Source organism: Neodiprion virginianus, chromosome 4 (genome assembly GCF_021901495.1).
Source record: "Neodiprion virginianus isolate iyNeoVirg1 chromosome 4, iyNeoVirg1.1, whole genome shotgun sequence".
NCBI lineage: Eukaryota > Metazoa > Arthropoda > Insecta > Hymenoptera > Diprionidae > Neodiprion > Neodiprion virginianus.
Genome location: NC_060880.1, coordinates 4217337 through 4237897, shown reverse-complemented (window position 1 = coordinate 4237897; position 20561 = coordinate 4217337). Strand labels below are relative to the sequence as shown.

Sequence of the window (20561 nt, the reverse complement as noted above, 5' to 3'; positions counted from 1 at the left end):
TCACGCTTTAACAACGATTGTGAAACGGCAAATTCCCGGATCAGAAATTCTCTACGTAATTATGCTTCCGACGTATGGAAATTCAAAAAACGCGGAAGACGTTATTTGCAATTTTTTTTTGCAAGAACTTAAAACGAACTGCATCCTGAATTCCGGAGAAACGTTTTCATCGATTTCGGTGGAAGTTCGGGGAAAAATCGAGTATCAGTTACACCGACGAATCGTTATGAATATTGTTTAAAAATTACCAAAAAAATGCTTTTGAATAGGTATAATCAACGGGTCAACACGAATTTTGAGTCCGGTTTATAGATCTCAAATTCTAATTTATTTTCACGTAACTTAATAAAAGAAAAATAGTATTATTAAACAAAGTTTGCCTTTGTAATACTTATTTTCTTGAACATTTATTATAAATAGCAATTACCAAACTTCAGTTTCACATTCAAATCACTTTTATTCAAAAACTTAAATGCGAAACTGAAGTTTGTTCAATTATTATTTACATCCAGAACCCAGGCTCCAAATTCGTGTTTACCGGTGTTATTTACCAACGTAAGAAAACACAAAAGCAAAATTTACAAGTAACGAATGAAGATTATGGTTATTATTCGATGTATAGAATCAAAATTCATTTATTCAAACACAAACTCAAAACTGGGAAACGATTTTTCGCTCAAAATTGGTTTACTCGCATTTTATATTCAACGAGGGGGGAAAAAGAACCAAAAAAATGTTTTAAACAAAATCGCCAACCAGCATCGTTGGAAAATTATTTTTTATTTGTCTAGCAGGCTTTGCCATGTTTCTGGAAAAAGGTTTATCTCAATCCGCTCGCCGGTCATGCAGACAATGTCGCGTTGCGAGTGTGCGTACATGACTATGAATGCGATTATCCCGCGATGCCTGCTGCAAGCTTAAAGCTCTCTTGTTCATCCAGCCATAGCTTTTAAACCCCTCTCGCCCCTCTCGAACAGTATCTAACTATATAATCCCCAAACGCGACGAGTTAGAAAAGTCGTATAAAATCGAGACAACGGTTCAATAATAAATAGCCTCGGTAAGGTTTCGCGGAGTCTGATGCGTGGGACGTGAGATCGAATATCTGTTGAATGGTTAGGGATTTGAGAGGGCGAACGATGCCGACGTCGGAGGACCGGTGAAAGCAGTTTCACACGTCAACGAAAGCGTTTTCCTTTTTCTTTTTTTTTTGTCTCGGCGCTATTTTCCGGTAATTGATTTTATCCTTTTTTTTCTGCGCTATCTTTTTTCATTTACTCCACGTTTTTGTGTTTTTTTTTTTTTTGTTTGTCGCTCCCTCCTAACGGACAAAAATCTTTTACTCAATATCGTAAAGTATCTGTCGAAAACGATAGCGCAAAATGGTTAGGCGTGCCTCGTTTTTCGTAATTCCAACAATATTCAAACCGTTTTTTCAACGATACCTGTTTTACTCACTGTTTCTAGTTACTGTGAGAAATGAAATTTTTCTCAGCGCATTACATATTTTTATCCTCGTCACCTAGTCGTGGCAAAAAATCAACCCCGCATTCACTTCTAGCTCTAGATACTGTCGCGGATTTACTTTTACCGCCTCATTAATGCCCCAGTTTTTATTACCGAGTCGTTTTTTTACACCCCACAACATTCACCTGCACATTTGCAGCGTCCGTTTTCCCTTTCGATCGTATATTAAACTCACCGTTTCTACGTCAGGTTTACGGGTGGAAATTTAAAGGGTGTGTCACAACCTTTGCTGTTACTTTCATTCTCATATGCCTCGCGGAAGATATGCAGCTTTGTTCAAACTCAATTTTCGCCGCCATTTTAAGCAGCCCTAAAATTGGCCAATTTTTTGCGAATAATAAAATTTAAGGGGGTTGAATTCGTGACTGATTTTTTAATTACTGTACAGGTTGATTTTCAGCTCAAGCGTTCAAATTTGAAAATCGTTCACCATGAAATTATTTAACCGCGCTTAATTCACTCGAAACGACATTTTTCAGTAAAAGAATTTCATTCTGATGTAATTTCATCATTTTCGCAAGAACAAATAAATAAATAATTGTATCAATTTAAAATTAAATCGAATCAATCGAGTTTTGTCACGGATTTGACTTGTATCTCACAATCAAAGCATTCAAGTTGGACATGAATGATTTGAGCTTATGCAAAAATTGCACCAAATGTGTACGAAATTTTACAAAAATCGTAATAACGGTTTTAAAATTATTGTGCAAAAAGTGTCGAAATAGGTCCGACAATTATACGAAACAATCCCCAAACTTTCGCGAAACAATAACAGCTGTTCAAAGTGATCTTAAAAGTCTCGCGTCAAAGTTTCTCCAATTCTCGACCCACCCCTTAAAAAAATCTACTTCCGATGACTGTTCCCGACGATGAAAGAAGAAAAAACCCAGCTCGAATTTGCGTTTCGGAAAATTGATGCGAGGGGACGAAAACGAGTGTATAAAAATCGAGTCTCAGATACAGGAAAGAAATTTGGAATGACTCGTAACTGGTTCTCGCTACGTTCGCTGCCGAGTTTGGCAGGGGTGTAAAAATGTGTGTAAAGGGCGCATCGCCGTGGGCGACAGTCGATAACCGTTTACCAAAATATCCGGTTAAAAGATTTAGCGGAAGCGGATGGAAGAAGGAGCCTGGCGGAAGGCTGAAGGCGGCGCAAAAATATCGCCAAAATCACAACGGGGGTCGGATTGGTTCTGGTACGTTAAGTTTAGGAGGTAGTAGAAGATTTTCAAGTATAACATATTATGCGCATTTCGCGAACCACGCGAGTCAACCGTGGAACCTGACGGGGAAATAAGGGGGAACGAAAATATGGAACCGGGAAAATTTAACGTGTGTGTATTCCTTCCTTCCTTCCTTCCTTCCTTCGAATATTGTACCTACGCTTTTCTTATCAAACTCCAGAGACTCCCCATGGATTGCGACTACGCGAAGGCGATACGCCGCCGAGCTTTAGGGCTGAAGTGTGTTTTCGTATCATTGCTTTTCGATAAAGGAGAGACTGGATATAGCTTCGCGAATAGTTTATTTTTTTTTTTTCTCACACGAGATCCTGCGAAAATCTAAAATGAAAAGAAAAACAAACAACGCGACGTCGTGTTTTTTACCCACAGTTTAAAAAAAAGTTTAATTAGGTACACATCGAATTGGAGAGGGTCTGACGTTTGTTGGACTACAACGTTTTTTGTTTTTCGTTTTTTTATTTATTTTTTGCCTTCTCGACTCGACGTAACTCAACCTTGGATTTAATCCTCGGTGTGTAATTTAGTCTCAGGGTCAATTTTCGCGAGTTATAGTTTAATTTCAACTCATTCGACTGCAAAGTGGCTAAATATAACTGAGAACAAGACGTACAAAAAAGGAAAGGAAAGAGAAGAAAACAAAAAAAAAAAAAAAACTTTGAAAGAAAATTGATAAAAAGGAAGTTTAAGGGGTTAGGTGGGTTTCAAAATTTCAAAAAATCGAATTTTTTTTTTTTTGCTTATCTTATAATTGAATATGTTGAGAATATTCCTTTAAAATTTTAAAACGATCCGAGTCATATTCTAAGAGATATAGCCTTTGGATGTTTCACTCATCAGGCTATAACCGAGCGTGACGCAGGTATATGGAGGCAGATATATCGAGGCAGCTGCTTAGCTATTGTTCGTTTATTTTTGTGATGCGAATACTAGGCTTAGGACTTTCCGGATGTAAGAAATTCTGTGGTTTGATGGATATAAGTTCCTCATTCTTGAATGCATCAACGTACAATTTTTATGTTGATAAAATACATGAGTGCGTCATAACTGTTGCCGAATCAATTTTGTTGTCTGCTGCAAATCAAGAAAAAAAATTAACGTGTGATGAAAATAATGTTGAAGATACGACAGATGTTACCGTGTCAGGTGATGGCACGTGGAAAAAACATGGGTTTGCATCATTATACGGTGTAAGTACGATTATTTACATGTTATTTGAATGTAAATCTTCAATCGCGTTTTTCTCGAAACTACATTTTTGAAATCGGTAGTCACGATTTCTCGAAAACTTATGAACCGATCTCTTTCAAATTTTGCACACTTCTTCAAAATAACATTATCTCGTACTTGAACGAAGGATTTTTTTTTTTTTCTATTCCAAGTAATTTTTCAAGGCCATGAAGGGTGCAAATTTTACTCAAAATAAGGGTTTTTTGTTTTCAACGCCGCCAAAAATGTAATTTTTGTTTTTTTTTTTTTTCCTTCGTCCAAGTACGAGTTTTAAACATCTACTAACAGAAAATTTTTGGTTTTTGCATTTCAGATGAATCTGTCATGAGTTATCCTGACTACGCCGAGAGAACTTTTTTTTGAGGGGTCATAGCAGACGACGTGTCCACGCCTTAATTTTCAATATTTTTCAATGAAAATTTCACAAACTACTTATAAAATATGTATCTTTTATGTGTTAAATTGATGGAATGAAATGTTCTGTTGATTAAGTAAAAAAAAATTCATAAAAATGTACCTATTTTGAGCTTTTGAAACCCACCTAACCCCTTAAGGTGGGTTAAATTTTCTTCTTCGCTTACAGGCTTACTTGTTTTTCTCTCTCGAACAAGTGCGCGGCCGAAAAATAAATTCTCGTAGTCGCGCGTCGGCTCGACGATAAAACTTTGCAAAAAACTAACTTCCAATTAAATACTCAACACTGTACCCAAACAATTTCTGCGTTTCTGATATTTCTTATTTGTTTAAGAAATCAATTTTCCCTTCAACTCCTTTTCTGAAAATCTATGTGTGGGGAAACCGACCAACGTCTGAAGCAGCACCTCGAATTTTGTCAAACTTTTTATACAACTGCTCACTTGTTTATGGATATTTGAAGAGATTTTGAACAGGAGCTTTTTAAAATTCTCAAAAACCTGTATCTTCTATTCGAAATATGTGATATAATAATAATAATGAAACCGATCTAGAAATGTTGTAAACGAAAATAAAAAAAAAGATTTGAAGATGTATTGGGAATTTTCAGACGGTTTGAACAATGTTTTAGTTCAACAACAAAATCGAAAGTGCCAACAAAAAATAGAAAAAAAAATTGTCACATCACCGTATTGGTCTGGAAATATTAGGAAAAGAAAATAAAATTTTCGAGAATTTCAAGAAACGTTCTTTGCAAAATAACGCTCAGTATTTATAAATAATCAACCAGTTAGATGTAAAAATCTGGAAAAATTCGCGGTACAATTTCAGAGTTGCGATAATTGCGAAAAATTTTTTGAACGAAATCAAAACAATCGTGAGGTTCATACGCTGGTTTTTTTCGCATCGAATTCCGCATAAGTTTACTTTAAAAAATTTCTTGTTTAGGTTTTGCGCATGGTATAAGGCAAGAAACACCATAACGTTATACTTTGCACACACATAACGTCGAGGCGAAACGACTCGGAGTAAAACGTAGGTGGCGCGGCTGCGGTATAACTAGCTCGTTTTACGATTGGGTAGTGAAAGTGAGTTTTAAAGCTTTCCCCGTACGCGTAACCCGTTGTTACGTACAGGGTGAGCACCCAGCCACCCTTCAGCGCCGAGTATTGCAAGCTCAAAGTATTTCATTCCAACACGTTTCCGTCATAAACGAAAGCGAATATATCCAGCTGAAACCACCCTTCTTTTTAACTTTTAATACGTACTTAACGCGAGCTTTTCTCCTGTATTTATCGGTGCAATTACCAGAGACTCAAGGATCGGAAACTTATTGATAAATTTACATTTAAATTCTCTCGCTGTGCATAAAACAGGTGCAACGATAAATTTACAAATAATTTCCTTCATTCTTTCTCTTTTGGAACGGAGTTAATTCAGAACCGAGCTTAATCGCGAATATGAAGGTTGGGTTAGGTTAGGTTAGGAAATACGAAGGTTAACACTTCGTCTATTGGTATTGAGATGATTTTTTCATCGACAATCTCTTTGCGCAGGTTAATCCTTTTTTTTTTTTATTTTGTTTCTATTCAACCGTTTTGAGAAATTCGAATCAAATTTTTGATTGATTAGAATCGCAAGTCTCGCCGTTTCAAAGATGATTGTACAGTATTTTGTCATTTGACGATTTTGATATAAAAAAAATTTGTAAAAAAGAAAGAAAATAATTTCACAATCGGTGCAATAATGCGAAAAACGATTTTGTGTGACAGAAAATACGAGGAAAATTGTGGACAGCAAAAGCAGTCGAGTTGACAAAGAAGAATATATGCTGTTATTACCGATATTTCGAGTATGATGATTTTTTTTTTTTTTTTTGCTACATTTTCTCTCTTTCTCGCAATGGGGAGAAAAGATGCTTTCCGTCGAAGATATTTTGCCATTTTGCAAGGGGATGAGGAGGCATAGATGTCGGATGCGATGTAGCGGTAACGCCACGGGTGACCCTAAGTGGTGATCTTTGAAGCGTTCCTTTATATCCCTTCGCAGATCTAGGACCCTGCCTACATAAGGCACCTAAGAGATATGCGACACAGATGGAGGGACATGACCGCAATATCTTATCCCTTGCCTGACCGCCGATACTGCGAGGGGTTACATATATAATATAACTTTTCGCAAGAAGTAGCTGGAAATTTATATTTTATTCAATCGAAAATTACCCGGACCTTACCGAGACGAAAAAGCGACCCTTCGAACAGGAAGAACGATTCCGCACAATCGGCTACGAGTCGGAGAATTATCGTCATTTTGCAAGAATATACCTTATATATATGTATGTATACGAAGAAAAAAAAAAAAAAAAAAAACATCGCCGCTTCGATGCAGAAGAATTACTGCAAATAAATGTGAAACGAAAAATTTTCAATACCTACTCATCGAGGAGACGAAACGGTTTTTTCTCTCTGAGGTTTGAGGGGCAGGAGGGAACCGGTATGCAAATAAATTCTTATTTTATCGAGCCTCCGGGCGATTCGTCGAAAGAGTGAAAGAGACAAAAGCTTAAATTCTCTTTCGATATTGTTTACCCGAAGATAACGCGTACCTTATATATACACCCATAAATTTCTTTCGGCATAAATAAACAGCCGTCGCGAGCTTTCGGCGAAACTACCCCTTTCGCTTCTGACACTTGTTACGCCTCTCGCGGCAGCTGTTTTCGCTGTGAGAATATCGCGAATGGACGTTAGAACGATCGGTCGAAAAGCGGAATTAGATTCGACCCTGCTGCAGGTTTTTTCGTTTTTTTCTTTTCTTCTTTTTCCTTCACTTTTACCGATTTTGCAACCGATATATACGAGAAACGCCGCGCAACGTTTGATCCCTTTTTTTTTTACCACCCCGAAAACTCCGGAGGGATCGACTATCTCGCGCAGACTGATTCTAATTTGACTAACAGCTTATCCGCGTCTGTCTGTCTGTCTATCTGTCTGTCTGTCTGTCTGTCGGTTCCGGAGATAAAACTTTCGACAGAAAGTGAAACCTCTCACTCGCTGAAGTAGAACCGACTCGCTTTTACTACAGCTAGCTTTTACTATCTGATCGAAACCTCGCAGGTTGCACGAATCGCATCGCAAGCTCGATACGGGTTGATGAAATTTTTGTGGTAAACTTTTAGCAATATATATTTTTACGGGAATACACGTTGCTCAAAATTACTTATTACGTTATGTGTTTCCTGTTATATCAAGTATTGGCTTTTCTCGTGCCAAGTATAAACTACGTACAGTATTATTTAATTTATTTCCAGTTAATCGGATACATATAATCGTTCCGTTTCGATATTGAAATACGTTTGTTTGTTTATTGTTTTTTCTTTTGTTTTTTGCTCTCATTGATACAAACAGTTTTAAATATTGTAAATTCAAGTTTATGTAACTTACATAATATTTCCAAATCGGAATTATTTTTCCAATTAGCCAAAGTTCTGAAACTCTGGAAAATTGGTTCTCTTTAAAGAGGTTATATAATTATTTTGGCAAAAATCTGTACAAAATAAAAAAATGCGGAAACAACTTTATTTTGAAGCGCATTAAAAATGGTTAAAAATCTGGGAAATTCGTTCAATTTCACTCTACCATTGTTCAATTTATTCAGAAGACAGTTTTCCACGAAATCACGAATACAGGTTTTCAATTTTCTCTTTTCTCACCTATGAATTCAAAACCGCCATTTGTCGAACATAATCGATATATTGATAAAATTTTGTTAAATTTGATATTTCAACCATGTAAGCACGACAAAAAAAAAGTGTATCAGTGTATTTTTAAAACAGAGTCTAATGCTGAATAAAAGGTGCTAACTGTTACAATAAAATCGACCAAATCTACCAGCTTTGAATTTCAACAGCATTGAAGTAGCCTGAAACGAGTCACTCCAATATCCAAGCTTCCGTTTACAGTCTGATATTTTGTATTTTTGTATTTTGAAAACGACCCCCGCGCTCCGATGGCCGCCAAGCTAAAAATCAATCGATGCGTCGTTTAATGGAGTCGAAAAAAATAATCAAAAACGACTCGATCGTATCGGTAAAAATGACTCGATTAATCGATTATTTCGTATTTTTTATTAAACGGTGCATACGAAACAAAAATCTCGTGGCGGAAAAGTTGTTTACCGATTTATCGTATCATTGAAAATATTTTTCAATTTCTAGTGAAAATATTAATTTATCTTTCACTTGTTATGTCAAATAAGTAGTTAGTGATTAAGACAGTGATAATAATTGATACTAATTTAATCACATAAATTGATATTGTGTCGCGTCGTTCACAGTGAATGACAAAAATCGATTATGAAAAAATAATCGATTCAATTGAAAATCGATCATTTTCGGTCATTCTCACCCCGCGGAGCTTACGAATATACAAGGCAGGTATAAAAATTTGATAAATACCCCAATCGTCCGAATAAAATGAAAAAAAAAAAATAAAAATAAATAAAATGATCAACCATCCCGGATGATCGAGGCCTCCTTGAGGGAATCGAATCGCGGATTCAGCTGATTGCATGATCGCGGAGGGGGGCGACGGCCGGCTAGTTCGGAGGGCCCCTCTCACTTCTGGAACAGACGAATCGATGCCCGGCGGGCTCTCTCCTGCAGTCGACTGCAGAGTTCAATGTCTCTCCCGGGCCGCCCGACGGCCGCCACCCCCGAACACGTCGGGACGCCACGCCACGCACCCCGCGAACCCCTTCCCTCCACCCCCGACGCTCTAATATTTACCAGGCATTTGTCGCCCGCGCTCGCGAATTAAAGGTCGTCCCGACGACTCGAATCGTTATTACTGTTTCGCGCCATTCGTTTCCCAACCCCCGTAGAGTATAATCAATATAGCAATTCCACCCACCCCCGTACCCCCCATCATCCCCTATTTTATTCCGATAGTGGGAGCCAGGAACAGCTACGAAATCACCCATCAAAGCAAATTATCACCGCATCATTTTAACCAAAGTCTTCAATGCTGATTTTATTTTTATCTTCGACCGAAATCATCCCTTGAAATTTTTCCATTTTCATCCCAAGTCGCGAAATCTACGAACGAATCGGTAAACGGTTCGAAACGATATTCGTCGACGACGATGACTGAAAATTAATCAGGTATAAATTTGTCATTTTGAATTACAATAAATTGGGGAAATGAATCTTCACCATCGGCTGAGCTTTCCTCTGTCTTAACCCCAATTTAATTTCAATGGGTGGCTGCAACCCTTGCAGAGATCTTGTGGGTAGGGGTTGTAATACAAGCCTCTGCATACATAGAGTTGTTAGGTATAAGGTAACACGGGCAGGGTGAACGGTGGGTGAACCCCTCGTTCTATTATTTCAGTATAAGTTCACCATCTTACAGATGTTACGGCTGCCTAAAGCCTCGAGTTGTACGAGATTCTAATTACAAAATTACCATGCAAACAATCACTCGAATAACTTTCACTCCGCACTTTGGCACGCGTGTAATTTTCCCTACCGGTTACGCCTGCCGGCTATGCAAGATTTTCAGCGTTAAGGAATAATTGTAAATAGATGCGAAAGTGATCGGATCTTGCAGCCGTGGAAATTCACAATAATCAAAAAATAAAAAAATTAAGAATTAAACAAACGACTTAAAATACAGACACGTACGTTTCTAACGAATACCTTTTACTCTAAATTTAAAAAACAAAAATAATATCATTTTACCGATGCGATGTTACAAACTGCAAGCTCCGTAATCTCGTATAACTTAAGCTCTGGGTTTTCCTTTTACGACTTTGGACGTGAAACTTCCAGATGATGCCTGCGCAACGTCGGGAATTCGCGCACTGCTTGTTCGGCTACAACTTTCGCGAATATCGAATAAAACAGCTCCGCGAAATGTCCGAATTAATTTTTGTCGATTCAAGGTTTTTTCAAACTTGTACACTCTTGGAAAAATTTAACTTAGCACAATGCACCGACAGGTCCACTTTACATTTGTGTTATTTGTTACATTTCTGTTATTGACTAAGAAACACATTTTTCTAATTTTAAAATTTGAATTGTCACATCAACATTTAATTTACAAAATTTGCTTTTTTCCCATTCCACTTAGTAATAGATTGAAAAATGGTTAAATCGATCCAAAAATTCTAGTTCACCTGTTTGAACATTTTTTTTTCTAACCGCGTATCTCCAGGACGATTTTCCTTCGTACAACGATTGTGAATTTTCTTTCTTTATGATCCTTCTCAAGCTCAAGGATCATTGGCGAAGACGCGGGATCGGAAAGTAAAGAGAGAAAAAAAAAAGAAAGGAAAAAAAAAACACGAATTCGGAGCAAAATGAAAATTGAGTAATTACGGGCAGCTAAATCTGGAGGCGAAGCTGAGCCGTCGTTTTAGGCGAAGTGCACCTGTGCCAACCGCCGCAAAGAAAACAACCCCAAATTTCCATCCCCTGAGGGCAACGCGAGAACGGTGAGCATCCTACTAACAGCCCTAACTTCTCTCTTATTCCTCCCTTACTCTCTCTCTCTCTCTCTTTCTCTCGTTCGCTCTTCAGCTTCCAGCTCGGCACTGCAGAGCTGTGCCGTGATTGTCTCCCGACGGCTGTAAGCCCCTGAGTAACGAGTATTGTTATTGTTTTAGTATTACTACTATTGTTGGTATTATCCTCATCATTATTACTGTTATTACTATCGTTATTTTTATCATTGCGCCAGGATTCTGGGAACTGAAATACCGCCCACCGTTTCCCAGAACGATGGTAAAAGAAGTGAACAAAAAAAAAAAAACAACAAGATAATGAAAATAAAAAAAAGGTGCGCATAAATTACGTAGAAAAGCTGAAAACCGACTCAAGTTCCGACGATATTTCAATTAAACCAAGTTTTCTTTTTTACTCCTAAAAGTGAATTTCACTGCAAATTAATGACAAATATTGATACAGTATAATTATACATAAATATCAACCGTGTGAAAATTATGGGGATGATTTCCGTACAAATGTCTTCATGTAGCGATATGAATGTATACATACATACATATATAGGTATATATGTATGTATGTATGTAAAGTATAGACCTTGAGATGACGTTACGATGGGCAGTAAAAATATAACGACTGGCCAGTAAACCGAGTCGCATCTTGGGTAATTATCTTTAATCTGCACGTCCAAAATTATTATACCGAGATATCCTAAACTATACGTATGTGTTATATTACACCCTGAACGTCTACATGTATAGGTATCAGGACGGCTAATGCAGGATAGCAAAAGTTACGAGTCCCACTCGCCCTTTATGGGTGAAGGGCATTCAAATTTTGACACACTGGGCTCTCCGAACTGTTCAGGATTGTTATTACCACTCTTCGGTATAAATTACACAGGAGGAGGATCCTCACGTCCTTGCTGATATCACTGCACTGAAATTCTATACCGCCGCGAGGAAATTTACCCGAATTACCGCTCCTAAATCTTAAAATCTGGGGTGAAAGGGTTCGCGTCTTAATATAACGAAGTAATAAAGTGATTTACATCCGAGCTCACTTTTCACTTAAAAACATCAAACTCAAACCAAAGATCCAAACAAACGATCGGCTACGAATCACAACGCATCAGAAATATATTGCGTACAATTATAATTGTTCCAGGATGATTGGTCATATTTTTTCTTTTCGAAATCATCTGAGATTCGAATCTGAACCTGTTACGTGAGAAAGAAATTCAGTTTTCGACGTATCGTGACTTGGGATAATTCACATCGTGTGTATAGATGTACATAAGGGCATATATATATATATATATAACTCGAAGAAAATCTAAAACTAATTTCTCCCCAGACGATCGTTACGCTATCGTTAGACCATTAAATGTTTTCATAGATGCACCGTTCATCGTTGGTGGTTCAGGTACGTATAATCGAACCGAGAAACTGAACGCCGCGACGCCTTGAGAATACGTAATATCGATGTTGAACGCGAGGATGTTTACCTATAAATTGTCTTCATACTTGTCATACAATATTATATCCAGTCAAGAGTGAGTATCGTAGACGTGGCTTGTTATTCGGTGATGTACACATAATTTATAGGTATACTATATACGCGTATATTACAGAATCAGGTCTAATTGATCGGCGAAACTCACGTCTTAATAGAATATCTGCGGTAATTCTGTACGCAGATCCCTGTTACCGACACTTATCGACACTTACCGACATCGCTGAGATACGAAGCTTTTTCTGGAACTTGACTGATTAACTAGTATCTAAAACGTTCTAGAAGAATGTTTTTGTCTCGGTGATGTCGGTAATTGTCGCTAATTGTCGGTAACAGGGAGCTCTGCCCACAACTTTCACAGCTATTCTACCCGTCTAATTAGGAATTAGGATCGGCGCGAAACTTTCACACGACCATTTTTTGCATCTGACAATATTAACCAACGCTCCTACAATATGTCGGAAGGGGGAATTTTTTTTTTCTCCCCCCCTCCCGCCCTTCATTAATTTAACGTGTCTGCGTATTTTCAAACTTTACAGTAGATACGTATCATGTATACATTATACGATTATAGCTGTGAGTTTTTTGTCTCCCCGATCCAACCGCAGACTGAATTTTTTTACTTTCCAGGTAAACATCAAACTCTGATATTACCGTGAAACTTTTATAAATAATATTGTATAAGCAGACAAAACACGAGAAATAAACAATTATGAGGATTGTATGATATTTTAACGGTAAGAGTTGAGAAAAGTATCGAGAAAATTATACCTGCGAACAATGAGACAGCGTTTCAGGTTCGGAAGGACAGTCTTCGTACTTCTGAGTGAGACGATGATTTCCATGACAATTTTTAACACCACTCAACCACTTCACGATCACTGATAAAAGTTCGAGAAATCTTCAACGTCCTAATTTGTAAACTGTGCGTGAAGTAATTTAGAAAAGCTTCGGTTGATCGATTATTCAACAGTAGGTCAATATTTGCTAATTTTAAGATGGATTTGATATTCGAGAGTTATTAAGAAACGATCATGATCGAATGAAGTTTGTATCAAAAAAGAAAACTGTATCCACTCTGACGAAATTTCAATTATACAATAAGAAACGTGTCTTGTCATCAATTATCGTATTAATTGAATTAATTGCTAATCAATTAAAATTGAATGAACAGATAAAAAGTGAGGAGTCTTTAAGTACATAGCTCGAATCGTGGCAGCTTATTGTGAATAATTATCAAAGCAAACCTATGAATTAACCACGTCAATTAAGTTACGAGTTGAGCGTTTCTCCATTTCGAAAGGGATCACGACCAGTCGCTAACACGTAAAAAACTCGAGGGAACACGCAATATCACTCAATTTCATGGTACATCACTCACGATCACAACCGATCGGAGCTCCGTTCAACGCGATATCCGCGATCGAACTGAAATGCGGAGAAGGATCTTACTTAGCAATGTCAGAATTGACGACGTCTTGGCATTAATCGTCGGATAATCAATAATCTCATGTTTACAAACAACAGCGAAGGCGCGCCGGGATCGATATTCTGGAACAGGTGTAGGTAGCTTAGAGAGTTATCATTCCGTGCAGAGAATGACCAAGTTCTTCGGCGTGTGGAGTAGAAAAAAAAATTACATCGCTTACAGTTTATTCATCAGTAAATTATACTAAAATGAGTATCATCACGTTGATGGTTTCGGCGTTGTTATCAATGAAAGAAAATGTGATGCAATTAAGTATTTATAAGTGTGATTACGTGGCAGTTGTGAATAACGAATTTTCTGCTTATCGCCACATTAACATCCGTTAGATTGGTTCAATTAATTTTTTCATTTCAACAAGACTATAAATAACATCAATTTATTTGTGCATCATCGTTGAGACAAGGGATCGTAATCGAAATGATTCTCTTGTTCCAGCTACAAAATTGATGTTTATTTCATAGCTGAAACTAGTAGATATATCGTTTCGTTGTGGTTGGAAATGAAAATTGTTAAACTCCCTACGGTGACTATAACCAAAAGTTTTTCTCTTCGCATGTTCCATTATTATTGAAAATGGAAATCGTCGAGCTCTCCATGGTGACCATGACTGAAAATTTCTCCCGCCGCACGTATTTCGTACGACACAGTTCGTCCGTCCCTTCCAGCAGTATAATGTAAACCAATCTAAGCCCTCTGCCCCCGAGGCGAAGATCTAGCTCCGGCGTTAACCCCGCGTTACGAGGGCAGAGGGACGACGATTTAGTCAATCGTAACACCATAACCGTAATATCTCATTTGCGGTGAAATTTATAGGCATGTCGCGAGCGTCGCGAACCGCGGATAATAAATGAGTTTACGGAAGGTCTGACGTATAATTTCGACCGGCGACGATCTTCGGCTGAAATAATCGTCACCTGTGCCCCAAGAATCGCGCGGGAAAATCAGTGTCCTTTTTACCAGATTTCGTCGGCTCTTAAAGCCATGAAAAAGCTCCGCTTTCGAAAATCCCGAGCCCCGTGGACTCTAGCGAGTGGCTTTATCCCCCGGCTGTATCATCCTGCAAATTTTTTGCTCCATCTTTTGATCCCTCCTCTCACCGCTCCTCCCCATGATTTTATCGGGCGCTTTTGCCGGAGCTTTTTTGTTCCGAGTCTCACGCCTTTCGCGCAAGGTTTCTCGAATACCCGGGAATACCGAGAAACACGGTATCGCCTTGTCGTACCGTGTGAACCGACAAAAAAAAAAGTAAATGAGCTTTCTCCCTGTGTTTCAGACCAATTTCCCCCCACGCAGAATGAAAAGCTTCGAACGAATTCAAGCTGCGCGTTGCTGCTGCCGCTGCTGCTGGCTACAGGAACAAAGACCGCCCTATTGATTTTACAATTTTTCGTCTAGCCTGCGGCAATGATGCGATCTTTTTGTATTCCTTTTCCCGTTTTTACTCTTCCTTCCTTCCTTCCTCCCTCTCTCTCTCTCTCTCGCTCTATTTTTTTATTCTTCCACGAGTCATTACTACCGCCCGAATTATGGCCTCATAACATCTTAAACGTGTAATAAAAGGCGGCCAAGTTATCGGCGGACATCGTATGCAGTAAAATGTCTTGTTAAGGGTAGTGTGGGCATAGTTGTAACGCGTCTGCCATAATAATACCTAATAAAAGTCACTAACTGCATACAAGGCGTTAACCCTTAATTGCTACTATAAAATTTGCTACTTCTTAGTCTTGGTCTTATAATTCTTATTCCAGTATCCTAACTTCCAAACGTTTCTTTCTCTGCTCCCCAGCAACGACAGGGGTAAACTACGCGCGTAATATAAATTTAAAATGTTTTCAAAATGTCGTCAATTTTGAGTTATCTTCTTCACTTCCCTTCCAATTTACGCCATTAAATTTACAACGCGTTATACACGTCTACGCAAAAAATTCAAGCTTTCGCAAGAAGACAGATGTCATCTTAATTCCGTGCAAGCTCTGGCGAATTAGATGCAGTCTATACTATTTTTTGAACAAAACTATAGCGGGTAGTTTTAACTTACCGGACGTTGCAGGTTCGACGAAAGGGAAAGCAATTGAAAGAAAAAAGGTGGTAAAAAGTTGTCACAGGAAAAAGGGAAAGCCCCGAATCTCTATTTTTACAGCCAGAATAGAAGCGATAAAGATTCCGTGCATTATAGGCATGGGGATTGGTGTTGCGAAGTATAAAGTAAACTACCCGACATCGCGACACCGGGGGCGATAGGAGTCACCTCACGACGTCATTCGGTGAATATTGATGCCGCATAAAATGTAGTAGGCAGGAGGCCCCGCTGCCCGAGCGTAAACTCGCAAAAATACACGCATACGTATAATCCGCGAGCTTGCGCGCGTCTCCCTTCCAGGCTTGTGCAGCAGACCAGGAGCACTCGATATTCGCGAGTGACTGGAATGCCGAACGCGACCCTCGCCCACATAATTCGCATCTATGATCAAAATAATTGCCGAACAAAAGGCTTGTGCAAAATTTGCCAATGAGTAAATCGATCGGGCCAGATTCGGTTGGACGGAAATATTTTTAAACCTTAAAATTCCTGAATTCAATTCAATTTTTCATCCCCCTAACCTTGAAGAAGAATTAAGCAATAAATTTTCTACCTTTTGTTACCATAAAGCTCTTGCATGCTTTCGTTTTTACTAAATAAAAATCGTGTTTTCAATTGTAAATAGAAAATCTAGCGTGCGCCAACTGTTCTCTTTGATTACGACGATTCGTACCAGATTTTATTGCAACTATTGCACAAATTTAATGTTGGTACAGGAATAAATCGCCTTAGTTAACTAAAATAATGTAATTAAAGCTGCAAAGAAACAGATTTAGTGTCACGGTAACAAGTATCGACAAACTTGAATCACATTTTTACCTGTAATTCCAACGACATGGAAAACCAGTAACTGTGAAAGAGTGAATTCTTCTCAGTGACGTATATAAAAAGTTTGGCGTAATTCTCTCCTAAAACGGGCATAATCGCGTCAAAAGCTTACCTGCAGCCGTCTCGGTGACAAAACGAGACGGGCTTCGCCAGTTTTGTCTGGTAACGTGATTTCGTGTCGTCGACCCGCGGCGCGTTGCTTCGTTAAATGAACGCGAACCTGCGCCTGACCGTCCTCACCTTCTTTTCCATCGTGTTTAACTGTCTGCCTGCCGCCTGTTCGCCTTTTTTCCGGTTCCTTTCACTTTTCCATGAATCGCAACGCGAATCTCACGTCTGACGCTATCTGTCCGCAGATTTGCGAACCTTGCCCAAGAAACCGACCTCGCGAATTGCAACGCGGAATTATCGTCGTCGGTGTTGCAGATTCGCCAACGATTTAAATTGGCAAACGAAAGAGAAACAAAGACTTTGATTCGAATTTTTATTAATCAGATTTTTTTCTTAACCTATTCTGAAAAATAATGCAGCTACTTTTTGCAAAACTTTTCCACCACTTTTATTCGATGACGAAGAGATGGCGAAATTTCATAACACATATTTCTAGCTTTTTGCAAAAAAAAAAAAAAAAAAATGAAAATGAATCCAGTGTGATAAAAGTTGGTTACTTTCGACTATAAATTTTTTCAATAGAGAAAAATTGAGAATCAATTGCAGCGTGCTATTTTGCGATAAATTGTATCGCGAAGAAGACCGAAGAGCAAAGGACGATGATCCTGAAGGGATTTTTGAAAGCGGAAAAGCAGGAATTGCCGCCTCGCGATCCGAGCCGCGAATTATCGATTTTTGCGCATTACTAAACCAGAACCGCGGGTGTCAGAGTGCGTTGGAAAATGCAGCGGATGTGAAATATTTCACGAGTGCAGCTGCAGAGCAACGAGGAGGCGAAATGTCACCCTGGAGAACGTTGAGAAGGTGTCGAGGCGGACACGCGTTGATAAATTTATCGCGACAATTTTACTCGGAAGAAAAACCGGCTTCTTCTTGTTCACTTGCTTTATCCGGTGCAGAGATGTTCGTGTCCGGGTCTGCTCTGCATTTCTCCGTTTCAATATAAATACAAGTTGCACGGAGGACTTGATTGATGCACTGATTAATTAGGAGGCCGACTTTATTCACGGCTAAATCCTAATCCATCATCGGAAAATGGACAAAAGCTTTTCAAAGGGATATTTTTCCCGGACGTCTGTCAAAAGCACTCCCCGAAAGTTTTTCGGTCACGTTAATTAGCCGTAATTAACCGCCCGCGACTTGAGCAAAGAATAATTTCTTCATCCCCTCGCTGCTGCTGCTGCAGATTCTAAACTTCCGTAAAAAAATGTGTATATATATATACATAATATAATATTGTCTTAAGAAAATTTCTAAAGCAGCGTATTTTTACAAAACCAGGCTTTATGAATTATAAATTAGGCACCGTTTTCCCTGGAGGGGTGAAAGTATCGCTTTCGAGCAATGAATAAATTGTATAAACGCTCCATTTTCAACCCCGTCGTCAAAATGTTTAACGCCAAAACCCAGAGGACTCACCCAAAGGTTCGGGTTCGAGTTACACGAACATCTGACCATATAACAACTTGACGGATAAACCTGAAAAAAGGACAGAAAAAACCTAACGGTCATCGATTAGGGGATTCAATTTACTTTACTTAGTTTTTGCTGGCAAAAGAAATAAAAGATATGGGGCTAGTTTTATTGATTCAATAATTAATTTCCATGCCATTTATGTGATTTACTGGTTTATTCATTTGTTCCTCGTATTTTTGAATCGTTCCGAATGAAATTTGGCCGTAAGAAGGGAGAAAAAGAATATAAAGTTTCATATAATCGAGTAGATTTTTTTTTTCATTCCCGTAATGTAATTGCAAAACTTACGTATGCAATTGAATTTATTGCGCAACTTTTTCGACACGTCGATAATTTTTGTTTAACACTGTTGGACAATAATTGCAAAAAAAAAAAAAAAAAATGACTAAAATACAATTCTTCCGCAAACCGTTATACCGTAAAATAAAATAAATATAACGGATGAAAAAATCCTTGAAACTTCCATATTTTCACTAAAAATTAAATGCCAGTAAAAAACAAGAATATTTTTCGCAGAAATTATTCAAACCTCTGATTACTTCGGTTAAAAATTTGTAAAATATACATGGAATAGAAATTGTACAGACAATGATTCTCGGGATATCGCGCGGTTCTGAGTTTGGTGAAAAAAAAAAAAAAAAATATTTCCGTTTAAAACTAACTCCGTAAATCGACGTCGTGGAAAAACGATGCTTGGATGGAAAAGTGAGACTTCATCGTCATATCGCTTGTTACATATACAGAGGTCAGCTATTATTACCGCATTACGGAATGTATGTCTGTTTGTTTGTTTCTTATTTTTTTATCTTTTTGTTCCTTTTTGTTTTATTTTTTTCTCCCTCTACCTCTTTTCTCTTCGTTTTTCCTATTTATTTAATACATCGCATATAATGAATCCTGTATCTCAAGATCCCATGTATTCACTGAAGCGTACGAGGCTTGCGAAAGAAACGTTGAGGCAAGTGAGTGAGTTAGCGAGCGAGCGATACGCATTATAATACGCGGTTGTTGTAGTTTCGCAGCTCATACGCGCGAACGCTCTTGAATTGCAAGGCGATTAAATTGGCGTAAGCAGAGAAAAGGAAAAAACAACGAAAAAAGAAAAAGTAAAACAATAAAAAAAAAACGAAACACACGCACACATTCTTTCTCGTTTTGCAGCAATTCCTTTCAGTTCAATGCTGATACCCGATTGAGCGATCAAATTTCCTAACAAGCTCCTATGAAGTAAGTAGATCAGATAATTTGTGAAAAATTTCCATATCATTTGGGTACCTGACGTTTTGCAATTGAATAAAAATATTATTTACATATAATTATAATATACATATTCGAAGAATAGAAATTTTCTTCCCGCCGCGCACCTTTATCTTCATCGTTAAAGGTCGCGGGGTGAATTCGTCGATGTTGGTAAATCGACTTTTAAATTAACAACGACTTACTCGTAGTGCCAGTAGGTATTATTACGTGCAGTTTTGCACGCGGCTCTTCACCAAGTATTTATTCAGCTCTGCAGTTTGTAATAACGCTGGAAAGCAGTGCGCGCAAAATATCACCGCTACTTCTTCATTCGCAACGAATGCTCAATTTGCCTCATCAGGCCTTGGATGTAGATGAAGTTTCCACATTTACTCAAGGTCGTTTATCCACTGACCGTAACTAGACATAAAATATCTAGTCGATCATGGGGATAAAACAAAGGATGAGCTTGAAAGCTCGGGATTTTTATCTCATTTTCTACACCGAGAGAAATTTTTAGTTCCGGTTACCGCTCGGTCCTAGACTATTTTCATTTTTTACCACAGTCGAAAAATATAGTTCAAACAGTTTTTTTTCAATGACACCTGTTTTACTCAATTTTTCTAGTTACTGCACAAACGAAATTTTTCTCAGTGTAGTTTTCAAAATCCAGAGAAAACAACGATTTGAAATCGATACATCTTCCAAAGATATCAACAGATTCAATTTCAAACAGGTTTTTCGTTCGTTAATTGAATTGAAGCGCAACTTTTTTAAAATTCTTGTAATTTTTTTTTTTTTTTATCTTCCACCGTTGTTCAATTAAATTTCACGAGTTGACTT

The 20561-nt window shown here is 38.1% G+C and overlaps 1 long non-coding RNA gene across 1 annotated transcript; it reads left to right on the top strand.

Annotated features, from left to right (window-relative positions):
* Positions 1 to 3734: 3734 nt before the first annotated feature.
* LOC124302707 (uncharacterized) lies at positions 3735 to 4517 on the top strand. The gene is made up of 2 exons (XR_006907757.1): positions 3735 to 3961; positions 4315 to 4517. It is a non-coding gene; the product is annotated as an uncharacterized LOC124302707 (long non-coding RNA).
* The last annotated feature ends 16044 nt before the right edge of the window (positions 4518 to 20561 follow it).